Raw genomic sequence first — 15,787 nt, 5'->3', positions numbered from 1 at the left:
GGGCAGGGCCACTACATTACATACACAGCCCATTGGGTCAACCTAGTGACCGATGGCAGCAAGCAGGGAGTACGTGGCTGCGCAGAGGACCGACTTGTCACACCTCCACGGCTTGCAGGCAGGCCTCCAGCCACCTCCTCTCCACCTGCTATCACCGCTTCGCTGTCGTCATCCTCCTCCTCCTCCTCCTTGGCTGGTGCCGCCATCTCCTCTCCAACTACACAGCCCCATTACCCCAGGGCCTATGCTGCATGCCAGGTGCGACGGTGTCATGCAGTGTTAGACATGTCTTGCCTGAAAGCGGAGAGTCACACTGGAGCAGCTCTCCTGGCTGCTCTTAACAAACAGGTGGACCAATGGCTGACCCCGCACAAGCTTGAGATCGGCAATGTGGTGTGTGACAACGGCAGCAATCTCATTGCTGCGTTGAATTTGGGAAAGCTGACACACATACCCTGCATGGCACATGTGCTTAATCTGGTCGGGCAAAGATTTGTGTCCAAGTACCCAGGCTTAGAGGACGTCCTGAAGCAGGCCAGGAAGTTGTGTGGGCATTTCAGGCGCTCTTACAAGGCCATGGCACACTTTGCGGAGATTCAGCGTAGAATCAACTTGCCAGTGAGACGCCTGATTTGCGATAGCCCGACTCGCTGGAATTCCACCCTGCTGATGTTCTCTCGCCTGCTAGACCAGGAAAAAGCCGTCACCCAGTACCTGTATCATTACAGTACAAGGACACAATCTGGGAGGATGGGGATGTTCTGGCCCAAAAACTGGACACTGATGCGAAGTGCATGCAGGGTCATGGAGCCCTTTGAGGAGGTGACCAAACTGGTGAGTCGCGATGAGGGCACCATCAGCGGCTTGATCCCCTACGACTACTTCCTGGAGCGTGCCGTGCGTAGAGTGGTGGATACAGCTGTGGAGGAGCGTGAACAAGAAGAGTTACGGCAGCAGGAGTCATGGGAGACATTTACACCCGAACCCGATGTTTCCACAACACCGGCGGCAGCACAGAGGGGGGAGGAGGAGGAAGAAGAGGAGTCGTGTGGGGAAGGAGAGGAGTCAGGCTCGGATGATGGTGATGATGAGGAAGGTGTTTCTGTGGAGGAGGAAGAGGCGGCGGAAGGAGAACAACCGCGGCAGCCATCACAGGGGGCTTCTGCTGCTCCACGTTACCGTGGTATTGTTCGTGGCTGGGGGGAGGAAGAAGAGTTGCGACCCGTCACTGAGGAAGAGCAAGAGGAGATGGAGAGTATGTCTGCATCCAGCTTTGTGCAGATGTCCTCTTTCATGTTGTCCAGCCTGTTGAGGGACCCCCGTATCAAAAAACTCAAGACGAATGACCTGTACTGGGTGGCCACGCTACTAGACCCTCGGTACAGGCAGAAAGTGGCAGACCTGTTATCAACTCAACAGAAGGCGGAAAGGATGCAGCACTTGCAGAACAAGCTGTCGATGATGCTTTCCAATGCATTTAAGGGTGATGTGGCTGCAAAACGCAATCAAGGTACCACTGGCAGTAACCCTCCTCCTCCCAAGTCCACGCAGGCAAGGACAGGACACTCCAGCGATCTCAGGGTGATGTCGGACATGCGGACGTTCTTTAGTCCAACTCCTCGCCATAATCCTTCCGGATCCACCCTCCACCAACGCCTGGAGCGGCAGGTAGCCGACTACTTGGCCTTGAGTGTGGATGTAGACTCTGCGAAAAGCGACGATGAACCCTTGGACTACTGGTTGCGCAGGCTTGACCTGTGGCCAGAGCTGTCCCAATTTGCCATACAACTTCTCTCTTGCCCTGCCGCAGGCGTCCTGTCAGAAAGGACCTTCAGTGCAGCTGGAGGCCTAGTTACTGAGAAGAGAAGTCGCCTAAGTCACGACAGTGTTCAGTACCTGACCTTTATTAAAATGAATGAGGAATGGATCATGGAGGGCTACTGCACGACCGAAGACTAAGTCAGTCCCCACACACAGCATCTTTGCCTGCAGGCCGCTTGACTGCCTTCTCCGCCACCACCAACAGGGTCCAGGACTCTAGGCGGATTCCTGAATTTTTAAGGCCGCTGCTAGCAGCGGCCGCTACACTAATTTTTCTGGTGCGTGTACATGCCTGCCTAATTTTTCTGGCTGCACTGTGGGCGGCTGCAACAAAAAAACAAAAGGCATGTACATGTGCCCATCCCCCTTCGTGATCATTACCTTGCCGCGGTGAAGGGGCTTGCACATCACAATGAAGCAATGACCGCCGGCTATTTGAGTGTCTCGGGTGGGGGTGGCACACAACAGATAATAAGGTCATTGCTTCATTGTGGTCAGACCAAATTTGATCAGCTGGACAGTCACTGTTCTGTCATTCAGCTACATTAGCCTGGCGAGCATATGGGCTGAAAAGCCACCATCACCTGCACTCTCGTCATGGTGCGCACCAGTCCAGCACGCCCGTCACTACACAAACAGCTGTTTGCAGTCACTGCATACCTTTCACTGCATCTGTGACTGCACATTATACCTGGCAGTCAGTGCATAACTTGCACTTGAATGGATACACTTTCAAACCATTTAAAAATACAACCATCTAAACTTTCAAACAATTTAAAAATACAACCATCTAAACTTTCAAACAATTTAAAAATACAACCATCTATCATTTTCAAAAAATTTAAAAAAAGGGCAAAAAAAACTTGCCCTCCGTAAAACATTCTTGGCAAATGCTTTCAACTTGGTTTGTCTTCCGCTGGCTCATGAGTCCATCTGACCACAGATGCCTGGTCTGCAAAGCACAATCAGGGCAGCTACAGCATGGGTCTCAGGCTCAGCAGGCTCCCACTTCGGGCCGGAATCCAACTTTCATACCCCGCGGTGACAATGGCAGACTTGCCCTCCATAACGGATTCCCGTTAAAGGATTTAAAGTTGATTCATTACAATTAGGGCCGCAAAAGGTCCTCCTGAGTCCTGTATTGTTATTTTTGGTCACTACCTCGGGGCGGGCGTGCATGCCTGCCTGCCTCCCTCCTTGCCTGGATGTGTGGTGGTAGCCGTTGATCAGGCTCCAACTCCGGAACGCAATACAAGAGGAAACTCGTCCTCAGAAACAGCTGGGGGCAGTGTCCGGCGCCATGTATCGCCCGCTATGGCCAGACAGCCAACATGCTCTTCAACGTCAGCTGCTGATGCCACCGTAGCGCCATCAGCCCAGGGGGGCTCAGCGGTTCGGAAATTTTTTAACGTGTGTGTCTCAGATCGGAGCAAAGCCATCTGTTGTCTCTGCCAGCAAAAATTGAGCTGTGGAAAGGCCAACTGTCACGTAGGGACAAGTGCTTTACGAAGGCACCTGGAGAGAAGGCACAAACAGCTATGGCAAGAACACCCGAGGAAAACCAGCACCCCTCAAAAGACAAGCTGCGGTGAACAACCACGGCAGCCGTCACAGGGGGCTTCTGCTGCTCCACGTTCCCATGGTATTGTTCGTGGCTGGGGGGAGGAAGAATGGATACACTTTTAAACCATTTAAAAATACAACCATCTAAACTTTCAAACAATTTAAAAATACAACCATCTATCATTTTCAAAAAATTTAAAAAAGGGCAAAAAAAACTTGCCCTCCGTAAAACATTCTTGGCAAATGCTTTCGACTTGGTTTGTCTTCCGCTGGCTCATGGGTCCATCTGACCACAGATGCCTGGTCTGCAAAGCACAATCAGGGCAGCTACAGCATGGGTCTCAGCAGGCTCCCACTTCGGGCCGGAATCCAACCTTCATTCCCCGCGGTGACAATGGCAGACTTGCCCTCCATAACGGATTCCCGTTAAAGGATTTAAAGTTGATTCATTTCAAATACACAGCAGGGCCTCGAAAGTCCGCCTCCTGTATTGTTATTTTTGGTCACTTCCTCGGGGCGGGCGTGCATGCCTGCCTGCTGCCCTCCTTGGATGTGTAGTAGTAGCCGTTTCTCAGGCTCCACACCGGATTCCATCCCTCATTCCCCGGCCATTACCCGGGGTCACAAATGGCAGACTTGCCCGCCTCTATATGATTCTCGTGAAAGGAATGTGGTGTCATCTTTGCCCGCCAAAGCTGGTTCTTGTTAAAGGATTTAAAGTACATTTATTTCAAATACACAGCAGGGCCTCGAAAGTCCTCCTCCTGTATTGTTATTTTTGGTCACTACCTCGGGGCGGGCGGGCGTGCATTCCTTCCCGCTGCCCTCCTTGGATGTGTAGTGGTAGCCGTTGCTCAGGCTCCACACCGGATTCAAACCCCTCATTCCCCGGCCATTACCCGGGGTCACAAACAATGGCAGACTTGCCCGCCTCCACAGGATTCTCATTGTAGCGGTACTGAACAAGTACACAGCAAGTAGAAAATGTAATTTAAAAACAAAACGTAAGCTTTTTAACAATGCCATGGAAAGTTGAGAAGGAAGTCACACATTACCTGACATCACTGAGTGAGGAAGAGCAATCTCGAAATGTTGCGCAGTAGTCCAGCATGGCCGTCACTACACAAACAGCTGTTTGCGGTGCGTTACACAGTGAGTTTGGTGTGTCAGTGTGAAGCAGTACTCTAATTACACTCCCTGATTGATGTATACACATGCAAGATGTTTTAAAGCACGTTAGGCCTGCAATTTAGCATTCAATGTGATTTCTGCCCTTAAAACGCTGCTTTGCGTCACATCCAGATTTTTCCCCGGGACTTTTGGCATGTATCCCACTCCGCCATGCCCCCCTCCAGGTGTTAGACCCCTTGAAACATCTTTTCCATCACTTTTGTGGCCAGCATAATTTTTTCTATTTTTCAAAGTTCGCCTCCCCATTGAAGTCTATTGCGGTTCGCGAACTTTTCCGCGAACCAAACCTTCCACAGAAGTTCGCGAACCCGGTTCGCGAACCGAAAATCGGAGGTTCGCGACATCTCTATTCACCAGGCAACCTAGGCAGGTACTTGGGGCCTAGTGGGTGTCAAGGGGGCCACCTGCCACTTCGTTTGACCTCTCCCACGTCAGCTTACCAAAAGAACTTCAAGGGGGCCCCAAATCTACTACCTTGCCTAGGGCACCATTACTTCTTATTCCATCTCTGAATAAGGTCTATGGTTTGGGGTAAAATAATTGGATGTATATTAAAATAAATTTGAGAACTGTATCTAATAACTGAAAAGGTATGTGCAGTGTTCTAAGAGTTATTTAAATGCTTTGTCTTTTTTATACTTCCTGGTTTACTCCCATTTTTGATACATATCTTTCATTTTTAAGAGATGATGCATGGTATGTGGCTAGTGTTATAAAACACATACTATATCCTTAGCCATGGTTGTACTGAGAGTCAAGTCTTAAGTTATTTAGTAACAAAGAAAAGGGTGTCTAACCTATCCATGTCTTAGGGAACAATATGTTGGCACTTTATAAATACAATAAATAAATATATAAAATCACGAAGACTTGCAGATTAATAATAAAAGAGAGGATCAGGAATAAATAGATAAGTGTGAATGCTCTACTATCCAGACCACTATGTAAAAAATTGGATCTTTAAGAGGAACACTAGTAATATATAATAGAATGTAGTAAAATATTCCAGATTCCCACTTCCCAGTGGACTCTGGGAGACCAGGTGTTATTTCTACTGACTTCTTAGCACACAGTAAACAGGCATAAACAAAGTAAACAGTGATGCACCTGCCAGGGCTAGAGATGTTGGCACCAATGATACAATTCAGAATGTAAATCAGAGTGAGGAAAGATATTGCAATGGGCAAAAACTGACTAAATATTTTTTTTATTCATTTTTTACAGATTCTTTACTTACAGGTCTTCGAGGCGAAGGGGCAGCAATCTAGGTTTACTCACCTGGGACTTCTTCCAGCCCCTAGCAGCCATTTCAGTCCTGCAACGCAGCCCCGGTCATCTGGCGAGTACTACACACTAGTTGTGGAGGTGTAGTATGTGCCAGAGGATGTGGACATGTGGACATGAGTGCCCGTGCAGGCGCAGACATCGGGTTGCCAATTATTACAGGTGGCCAGCGGAACACCGAGGAGGACCAGGGCTGCGACGAGGGACTGAAATGGTTTCTACGGGCTGGAAGAAGCCCCTGGTGACTAAACCTAGATTGTTGCCCCTCTCCTCGGAAGTCCTTAAAGAAGAAAGTTTTTACATTAAAGCAATCACAATGCAGGCTGACGGCCAAGAGTGTTAACATGTCAACATGTACTTACAGTACATAAATCAATTCCACAACTAATGAGATCTTGGACACATAGGATCCATCAAGCATATATCTAATAACGTTGATGAGTGATATGTAGTGGTGCTCGTAATGGGTCAATCACGATTATGTGAAATTTCACATAATTGTTTGCAATTACACATTGCATAATTGCGGTTACGTTACGTACAGCATACTACATTTGTGAACCGTAATTATGCCTGTAATTACGCAATAACATGTAATTTGCGTTCAACGCGTAAATCTTTTTGCATCTATTCACCAGTGTTCTGCGCATGCGCGGATATTAGTTAAATATTCAATGCAAAAAAATGCGTTCGTATGAGAAAAAAAAATATTTCGCCAGCCAGTATACTGCACATCCGTAGCTATTGTTTAAATATTCAAAGCGAAAAATGTGTTCGTATGCAAAGAAAAAAAAATGCATTCATCAGCCAGTATCCTACACATGCACAGGTATTTAATTAATAAATGCAAAAAAAAACTTTAGTATGTGTAAAATCGTCTGTGAATGAAATTACACTTAAATTAGGCTATTATATGTAATTACGGTTATTGAGCATTGGCATAATTTCTGCCTACCACTAGTGATATGCCATAAAATGCCCATATTGCTAGCAGAATCTTCCAAAGGTAGTCTCCGAGTAACCTGATTCCCTGCAAGACCGAACTTGAGATTCCCACCCACTCATTCCTAATGATGATCCACATTAGAGATGGCCCGAACATCATATTTGGGGTTCGCGAATCGCAAACGCAACCTTCCGCAAAAGTTTGAGTTTGCGCGAACCGGGCGAACCGCCATAGACTTCAATGGGCAGGCAAATTTTAAAACATACAGGGACTATTTCTGGCCACAAAAGTGATGGAAAAGTTGTTTCAAGATGTCTAATACCTGGAAACCCCCCCGCATGTCGGAGTGGGATACATGCCAAAAAATTCCTCGGAAAATTACACATTTGACGCAGAGTAGGGTTATAATCCCTAAAGGGCAGAAATCACATTGCATTCCTAAATTGGAAGCATAAAGTGCTTTAAAACATGTTGCGTGTGTATGCATGGATCAGGTAGTGTAAGTAGTGTACTGCTTCACACTGACAGCCCAAACTCACTGTTCAATGCACCGCAAACAGCCGCAAAGGGTTGTCATTAGTTGACACTCTCAGGACATAAATGTCAGTCCTCTTTGTGGCAATGTTTGTGTAGTGATAGCCGTGCTGGTGCGTAGGTTGGCGAGAGAGCAGGCGATGGCAGTTTTCCAGTCCATATGGTCGGGCTGAGGTAGTTCAGTGACAGAACAACAGTGACTGTCCAGCTGATTGAATTTGGTCTGTCTACAATGAAGCAACGATCATGAAGGGGAATTGACACATGTACATGCCTTGTGTGTTGTTGTTGTTGCAGCCACAGTGCAGCCAGAAAAATTAGGCATGTATTACACACCAGAAAAATTATTCTTTTTGGTAGCAGCCACTGCTAGCAGCGGCCTTAAACATTCAGGAATCCTCCTGGAGTCCTGGACCCTGTTGGTGGTGGCGGAGAAGGCAATCAAGTGGCCTGCAGGCAGAGATGCTGTGTGGGGACTGACTTAGTCTTCGGGCAGGCAGTCGCGTGGCGTTCAGGCAGAGATGCTGTGTGGGGACTGACTTAGTCTTTGGGCAGGCAGTCATGCGGCGTGCAGGCAAAGATGCTGTTTGGGGACTGACTTAGTCTTCGGACAGGCAGTAGCCCTCTGGGATCCATGCCTCATTCATTTTAATAAAGGTTAGGTAGTGAACATTTTTGTGACCTAGGTGACTTCTCTTGTCAGTGACAATGCCTCCTGATGTGCTGAAGGTCCTGTCTGACAGGACGCTTGAGTCGGGGCAAGCCAGAAGTTTGATGGCAAATTGTGACAGCTCTGGTCACAGGTCAAGCCTGTGCACCAAGTAGTCCAGGAGTTCATCGCTGCTCAGAGTGTCTATATCCGACCTTAACCTATTTTGGTTCCTGGACGTAGTTTCTACGTCCATGAACCATGCGCGCTACCGCGCGCTCCCGCGGCTGATCGCGCGCGTGCACGCGCACTCCCGGCCGCGGATTCGGTAGCCAGGGAATCAATGTATCGGGCTACGGTGCCCGATCATTGATTCCTCTCCCCCGCTGAAAAAGCAACAGCTTCTCTCAGAAGCTGCGCCTTTTCTGGCCGTTCCCTTCCCGATGCGTCACTGTAAGCGTATGTTACGCTTAGAGTGACATCAGGTAAACAAACTCATGGCCGCCATCTTGTGGCCAAAACGTAATACTACACCTGTAAAAAAAAAAATTTAAATTAACACACATTTACATTATAAATCTATTGTTTACCTCCCACCCTCCCAAAACTACCCAAATAAAATGTTTACAATAAAAATAAAAACCATTACAATAAAAAAAAAAAAACATGTAAATATTTACCTAAGGGTCTAAACTTTTTAAATATCAATGTAAAGATGAAATATTTCTATATTTTTTTTTATTTTAAACTTGTAAATAGTGATAGATGCAAAACGGAAAAAATGCACCTTTATTTCCAAATAAAATATTGTCGCCATACATTGTGATAGGGACATAATTTTAACAGTGTTATACCCGGGACATATGGGCAAATACAATACGTGAGTTTTAATTATGGAGGCATGTATTATTTTAAAACTATAATGGCTGAAAACTGAGAAATAATGAATTTTTTCCGTTTTTTCTTATTCTTCCTGTTAAAATGCATTTACAGTAAAGTGGCTCTTAGCAAAATGTACCCCCCCCCCCCCAAAGAAAGCCTAATTGGTGGCGGAAAAAACAAGATATAGATCAGTGCATTGTGATAAGTAGTGATAAAGTTATAGGCTAATGAATGGGAGGTGAACATTTCTCACGTGAAAACGACGGAACCTGAATGGGTTAAGGCCAGGTAGTCGGCTAACTGCCGGTCGAGGCGTTGTCGGAGGGTGGATCCCGAAGGGCTGAGGCAAGGCGTTGGACTAAAGAAAGTCTGCAATGTACAACATCACCATCAGATGGCTAGAGGGTCCTGTCCCTGCCTGCATGGACATGGGAGTAGGAGGAGGAGGAGGAGAATTACTGGCACCGTTTTCCCATTGTGCTGTGACATCACCCTTAAACGCAGTGCAAAACATACTTGCCAGCTTGTTGTGCAAGTGCTGCATCCTTTCTGCTTTCTGGTAATTTGGTAACATTTCTTCCACTTTGTGCTACCGAGGGTCTAGTAGCATTGCCACCCAGTACAGGTCCTTCTCCTTGAGTCTTTTTATACAGGGGTCCCTCAACAGGCTAGAGAGCATTAAAGACCCCATCTGCACAAGGTTGGATGCCCACCTAGTTATCTGCTATTCTTCTTCCTCACTGATGTCATGCAAGTTCTCTTCCTCCCCCAGCCACAAAAAATACCACGGGTACCCGACAGGTAGACAGAAAATGCCCCCTGCGATGCCTGCTGCAGTTATTCTTCCATCTCCTCCTCAAAGCCACATTCCCCAGACTCCTCCTCCTCCCCCCTCCTCTGTGCTGCTGCAGGTGTTGACGACAAATCTGGTTATGCTGGTGATGGTTCCCACAACTCTTCCTCTTCCTGTTCACGCTCCTCTACAGCGTGATCCAACACTCTAAGCACGGCACACTCCAGGAAGAAAGCATATGGGATCAGGTTGCTGATGGCGCATGTACTACAACTCACCAGGTTTGTCACCTCCTCACACGGACACATGCGCTTGCAGGCATTACGCATGAGTGTCCAGTACCTCGGCAAGAAAATCCCTAGCTCCCCAGAGCCTGCCCTAGCACCGTAGCTGTACAGATACTCGTTGACAGCTTTCTCCTGTTTTAGCAGGCGGGCAAGCATGAGGAGCGTTGAATTCCAGTGAGTCGGGCTATCGCAAATCAAGTGCCTCACTGGCAAGTTCTTTTGCCACTGAATATCTGAGAAGCACGCCATGGCCGTGTAGGAATGCCTGGCATGCCCACACACTTTTCTGGACTGCTTTAGGACCTGCTGTAAGCTTGAGAACTTACACACAAGTCATTGGATTATAAGATTCAGCACATGTGCCATGTCCGCTGCACAGCCACATACTTCATGCTTGCCAGCGGTCAGAAGGTTTACCCAATGTGCCATATAAGTAATATAGCTGCCATGACTGTGCTTTGCAGACCAGGCATCCGTGGTCAGGTGGACCCTTGACCCAACGCTGTGTGCCAGAGGTAACACCACTTGCCTTTCAACGTCATGGTACAGTTTGGGTATCGCAATTTGGAAAAATAATTGTGGCCTGGTATCTTCCACTGCGGTGTCCCAATTGTCACAAATTTTCGGAAGGTCTCAGAGTCACCAGCTTGTATGGTAAAAGCTAGCGGGCTAACCGTTCCGACAAGCCAGCTTTCAGACACTGGGGAAGGGGGTGACTGGCAGACATTATCTTCTTCTGCTCAAATTTCCTTAACGGACACCTGGCTGCTGTGTGCAGAGGAGCAGGAACTGCTCAAGGTGAGAGGCGGAGTGGAGAAGGGTGGCTGTGAAAGTGCAAGGGCAGCAGAGGATAAAGCGACTAAAGATGCTGCACCTGGAGGAGGAAGAGAAGGTGGAGGGTGGCTTTGCCTTTGTGTGCTACTTTTCCTTATGTGCTCATCCCACTGGTGTTTGTGATGGAAGATCATGTGCCTTCGTAAGGTAGTTGTCCCTAAGTGGGTGTTGCACTTTCTACGACTCAGTTTTCATTGGCAAAGATTACGGATGGCATCGCTGTAATCTGAGGCAGAGACACAAAAATATGCCACATTGGTGAGCTCTGGGATAACGGCATTCTGGTGGTGGCAACAGCAGGCGTTGAAGGACGTGTTGGCTGGCTGACCCTAGGTGGCAAAACATGCCGTCAGGCGTCAGATGAGCTGTTTGCGACGAGCTTCCCCTGCTGATTACAGCAACTTGTCTCCTCCTCCTTCTCTCTGTCTCCCCCTCTAAACTGTCCCCCTGTTGATCTCGTCTTCCGGGATCCCACGTGACATCCATGCCATGATCATCATCATCATTATCCTCCACAGCTTCTCTTGTATCAGACACCTCCAAAACTGCACAAACGACAGGTAGTTCATCATCATCCTCACACCTTACGTCCATCTGTGTAGTGACGCCTAACTGAGACATATGAGGTGGTGTAACATCAGGGTCGGACTGGGCCACAGTAGTACAGTCCCCCCCCCCCCCCCCTTCCTTGTCTGACAGAGCTCCAATTGCTGCCTGCAGCACAAAAATCCTCTTCTCAGTGCTGTAATCACTCATGCTGAGAGCAGTGGCGTAACTTAGGAGCTGTAGGCCTCGATGCAAATTTTACATTGGGGCCCTCCAAGCACTCTATACATAACAATTGATACGACACACCAAAACCTGCCAATGGCAACTACAGTGTCAGAGGTGCAAGAAGGGGATGGGAAATAGCTTGTTAATGATTACCACTGTTCAAAGTATCTATAGAAGTGTTTATTATGAGCACAGGACCAATAGAGAGGTAATACTGTAGTTGAGGGAGGGCCCTTAGGGGCCCCTATGGCCCAAGGGCCCTGATGCGGTCGCAACCTCTGCAACTTCTGCGGTCGCAACCTCTGCAAAGTAGGACTTTACTTTATATTGAAGGAGGGGACTTTATGCAAAGTTTTGCTGGGCAGCAGTGTCTCTGAATTACAATGCTGCTAAGATCATGTACATTTGGCCCTGTCCATAATACATCATGACCACTCCCACCTTCCGGTGCATGACCACGCCCTTTTTTCACCACAATCATGGGATGTGTGGGCCCCAGGTTGAAATTTTTTTGGTGGGCCCCCAGTGTCCCAGTCTGACCCTGTGTAACATCCTTAGTGCCTTCATTTTGTACCAATAGTGCTCGTGCATCAGTAAATTCACCACAAACACGTGAATAACTCCTGCGACATCTGAAGTGGAGCGGCTGTGGTGCCAGTAGTAGTGGTGGCTTCCGGCGGAGTGGTAAGTAGTTGTGGGGTACCCGAATCAGAGCAGGAAGATATGTCACGGTTCCATGTGGAAGCTGAGGAAGATGAGGTGTTCTGTGTTAACCAGTCAACTAAGTCCTCAGAAGTTTGGGGCTTGAGGGTACATTCCCTCTGAACACTGTGTATTGGTCGAGGGCCACACGAAATCACAACAGCACGACCTCGCAAAAACCTGCGGGGTGGCCTGCCGCTGCCTGTCATTTTTTTCATATTGGGGGTATGCAGTACTACTAACAATATTCAATAGTGGTAGAAAGTGTGTGTAATCACAAAGAGGCACACAGTCAGTGTCAAATACACAGCAGCTGTGTGTGTGTATCACTGGGCTGTGTACTTTAACACACACACACTCACATGCAAATGTTCAAACAAATGCATTCACAGATTTACTCATCCAGGCACAACTGTTATCCCTACAGCTAAATTAAAAGCCAGGGTTTTAGTTCACAGAAGAATGCATTCTTATGCTTAGTCACCTATACTGCGTAGAAGTACCCAGGTAAACATAGGTGTCCTAACTCTGGCCCTGTAACATGCATAGTGCAGACATGCAAACACATTCATTGCATCAAACCTATCAATGGATTAGGAGCACACATCCTAACTTCCTCTCCTGGGAAAGACAGTGCATCTTACCAATCGCACAAGGGAGCTAATGTTATGTGTCCATGTGCACCATGCACATACACCAGCATAAGCTGTCTGCATGCTGACAAACATACAGGGGAAGGGGGGAGTGCACCGAATTGGACCCTAGCCACAGGGGTCAATGATAAGAATAAACATACATATATCCAGGCACATCGCCTCTAGTTAGGACATTAAATAAATTATTAGGGAAAGGGAGGTGCTGAAGGGGGTGTGGCTAGAAACAGCAAAAATCAATTAACCCTTCGCACACTCACATGCAAATGTTCAAACAAATGCATTCACAGATTTACTCATCCAGGCACAACTGTTATCCCTACAGCTAAATTAAAACCTGTGGCTAGGGTCCAATTCGGTGCACTCCCCCCTTCCCCTGTATGTTTGTCAGCATGCAGACAGCTTATGCTGGTGTATGCGCATGGTGCACATGGACACATAACATTAGCTCCCTTGTGCGATTGGTAAGATGCACTGTCTTTCCCAGGAGAGGAAGTTAGGATGTGTGCTCCTAATCCATTGATAGGTTTGATGCAATGAATGTGTTTGCATGTCTGCACTATGCATGTTACAGGGCCAGAGTTAGGACACCTATGTTTACCTGGGTACTTCTACGCAGTATAGGTGACTAAGCATAAGAATGCATTCTTCTGTGAACTAAAACCCTGGCTTTTAATTTAGCTGTAGGGATAACAGTTGTGCCTGGATGAGTAAATCTGTGAATGCATTTGTTTGAACATTTGCATGTGAGTGTGCGAAGGGTTAATTGATTTTTGCTGTTTCTAGCCACACCCCCTTCAGCACCTCCCTTTCCCTAATAATTTATTTAATGTCCTAACTAGAGGCGATGTGCCTGGATATATGTATGTTTATTCTTATCATTGACCCCTGTGGCTAGGGTCCAATTCGGTGCACTCCCCCCTTCCCCTGTATGTTTGTCAGCATGCAGACAGCTTATGCTGGTGTATGCGCATGGTGCACATGGACACATAACATTAGCTCCCTTGTGCGATTGGTAAGATGCACTGTCTTTCCCAGGAGAGGAAGTTAGGATGTGTGCTCCTAATCCATTGATAGGTTTGATGCAATGAATGTGTTTGCATGTCTGCACTATGCATGTTACAGGGCCAGAGTTAGGACACCTATGTTTACCTGGGTACTTCTACGCAGTATAGGTGACTAAGCATAAGAATGCATTCTTCTGTGAACTAAAACCCTGGCTTTTAATTTAGCTGTAAGGATAACAGTTGTGCCTGGATGAGTAAATCTGTGAATGCATTTGTTTGAACATTTGCATGTGAGTGTGCGAAGGGTTAATTGATTTTTGCTGTTTCTAGCCACACCCCCTTCAGCACCTCCCTTTCCCTAATAATTTATTTAATGTCCTAACTAGAGGCGATGTGCCTGGATATATGTATGTTTATTCTTATCATTGACCCCTGTGGCTAGGGTCCAATTCGGTGCACTCCCCCCTTCCCCTGTATGTTTGTCAGCATGCAGACAGCTTATGCTGGTGTATGCGCATGGTGCACATGGACACATAACATTAGCTCCCTTGTGCGATTGGTAAGATGCACTGTCTTTCCCAGGAGAGGAAGTTAGGATGTGTGCTCCTAATCCATTGATAGGTTTGATGCAATGAATGTGTTTGCATGTCTGCACTATGCATGTTACAGGGCCAGAGTTAGGACACCTATGTTTACCTGGGTACTTCTACGCAGTATAGGTGACTAAGCATAAGAATGCATTCTTCTGTGAACTAAAACCCTGGCTTTTAATTTAGCTGTAGGGATAACAGTTGTGCCTGGATGAGTAAATCTGTGAATGCATTTGTTTGAACATTTGCATGTGAGTGTGCGAAGGGTTAATTGATTTTTGCTGTTTCTAGCCACACCCCCTTCAGCACCTCCCTTTCCCTAATAATTTATTTAATGTCCTAACTAGAGGCGATGTGCCTGGATATATGTATGTTTATTCTTAACACACACACAAAGATATCCTATCGTACATTCAATCACAAATTTAGTTGCAAGCTACGCATAGCTTATGATAGACAGTGTGCTGGCTTTTAATAGATAAAAGAGGATATTACAACTACAAGGCCCAGCAAATGACTGTGGCCTGTATGCAGTGTCTCACACAAAAAAGAAAACAAAAAAAACCCACAACAGAACGATATGAGCCGTCAAATGGGCTTTTGTTTTGGGGCTGCTTTCAGCAGAAAAGAACAGCCTAGCTAACTGTCCCTTTCTCTCTGCAGCAATCTCTCCCTTCCTCTCACTATAGCAACAGCCAGAGACTGAGAACATGCCGGCGCTGCTGTGTTTTTATAGGGGGGGAGTGCAGCCTAATTGGCTGCCATGTGTCTGCTGGCTGTGATGTAGGGGGGTCAAAATTTAGCCCAATAACAAGGTATATGGAGTGGGTCGAATGCGCTATGTGTTTGCGTAACGCCGCGGGAGTGAACAGCTGAATTTCACCAGGAACTATCCGCCGACGAACCGTTCGGTCCATCTCTAATCCACATTTTGCACTGATGAAGTGAAGTCCAGTCTAGCCTGAAACAGCTGCCTGCAAGTTGGAGGTAAGGCACTGTAAAATTAATAGGCTATTGGCACTACGCACACTATTATATACCACGCTAAACCTTTCGTGCATAGCACAATAAACATATGATGTAAACGACATTGACACACGTTTCTTGCAAAAGGTATTGGTGTATTAAAACAATACTATAACCTGCTATATAAACGTACCCCATATATTGCACACACCCATATACAATGGACAGGCCCTACTATTGCTTCCAGCCTATCCTATACTTGCTGTGCTGCATAACAGTCCTTGCTAACTGCTGCTTAACTGAAAAGTCCA

The 15,787-nt window shown here is 47.0% G+C and overlaps 1 long non-coding RNA gene across 1 annotated transcript in view; it reads left to right on the top strand.

Moving 5' to 3' along the window:
• Positions 1-15,251: 15,251 nt before the first annotated feature.
• Positions 15,252-15,787, top strand: part of LOC137522726 (uncharacterized) — a 54,634-nt gene continuing 54,098 nt past the window's right edge. Inside the window, exon 1 of the long non-coding RNA XR_011022420.1 lies at positions 15,252-15,497. This is a non-coding gene — a long non-coding RNA (uncharacterized lncRNA). The remainder of the gene's footprint in view (positions 15,498-15,787) is intronic.

The sequence above is a fragment of the Hyperolius riggenbachi genome, chromosome 6 (assembly GCF_040937935.1).
Source record: "Hyperolius riggenbachi isolate aHypRig1 chromosome 6, aHypRig1.pri, whole genome shotgun sequence".
NCBI lineage: Eukaryota > Metazoa > Chordata > Amphibia > Anura > Hyperoliidae > Hyperolius > Hyperolius riggenbachi.
Note: the sequence above shows the minus strand (reverse complement) of the source record. Positions and strands in the feature narration are given on the sequence as shown.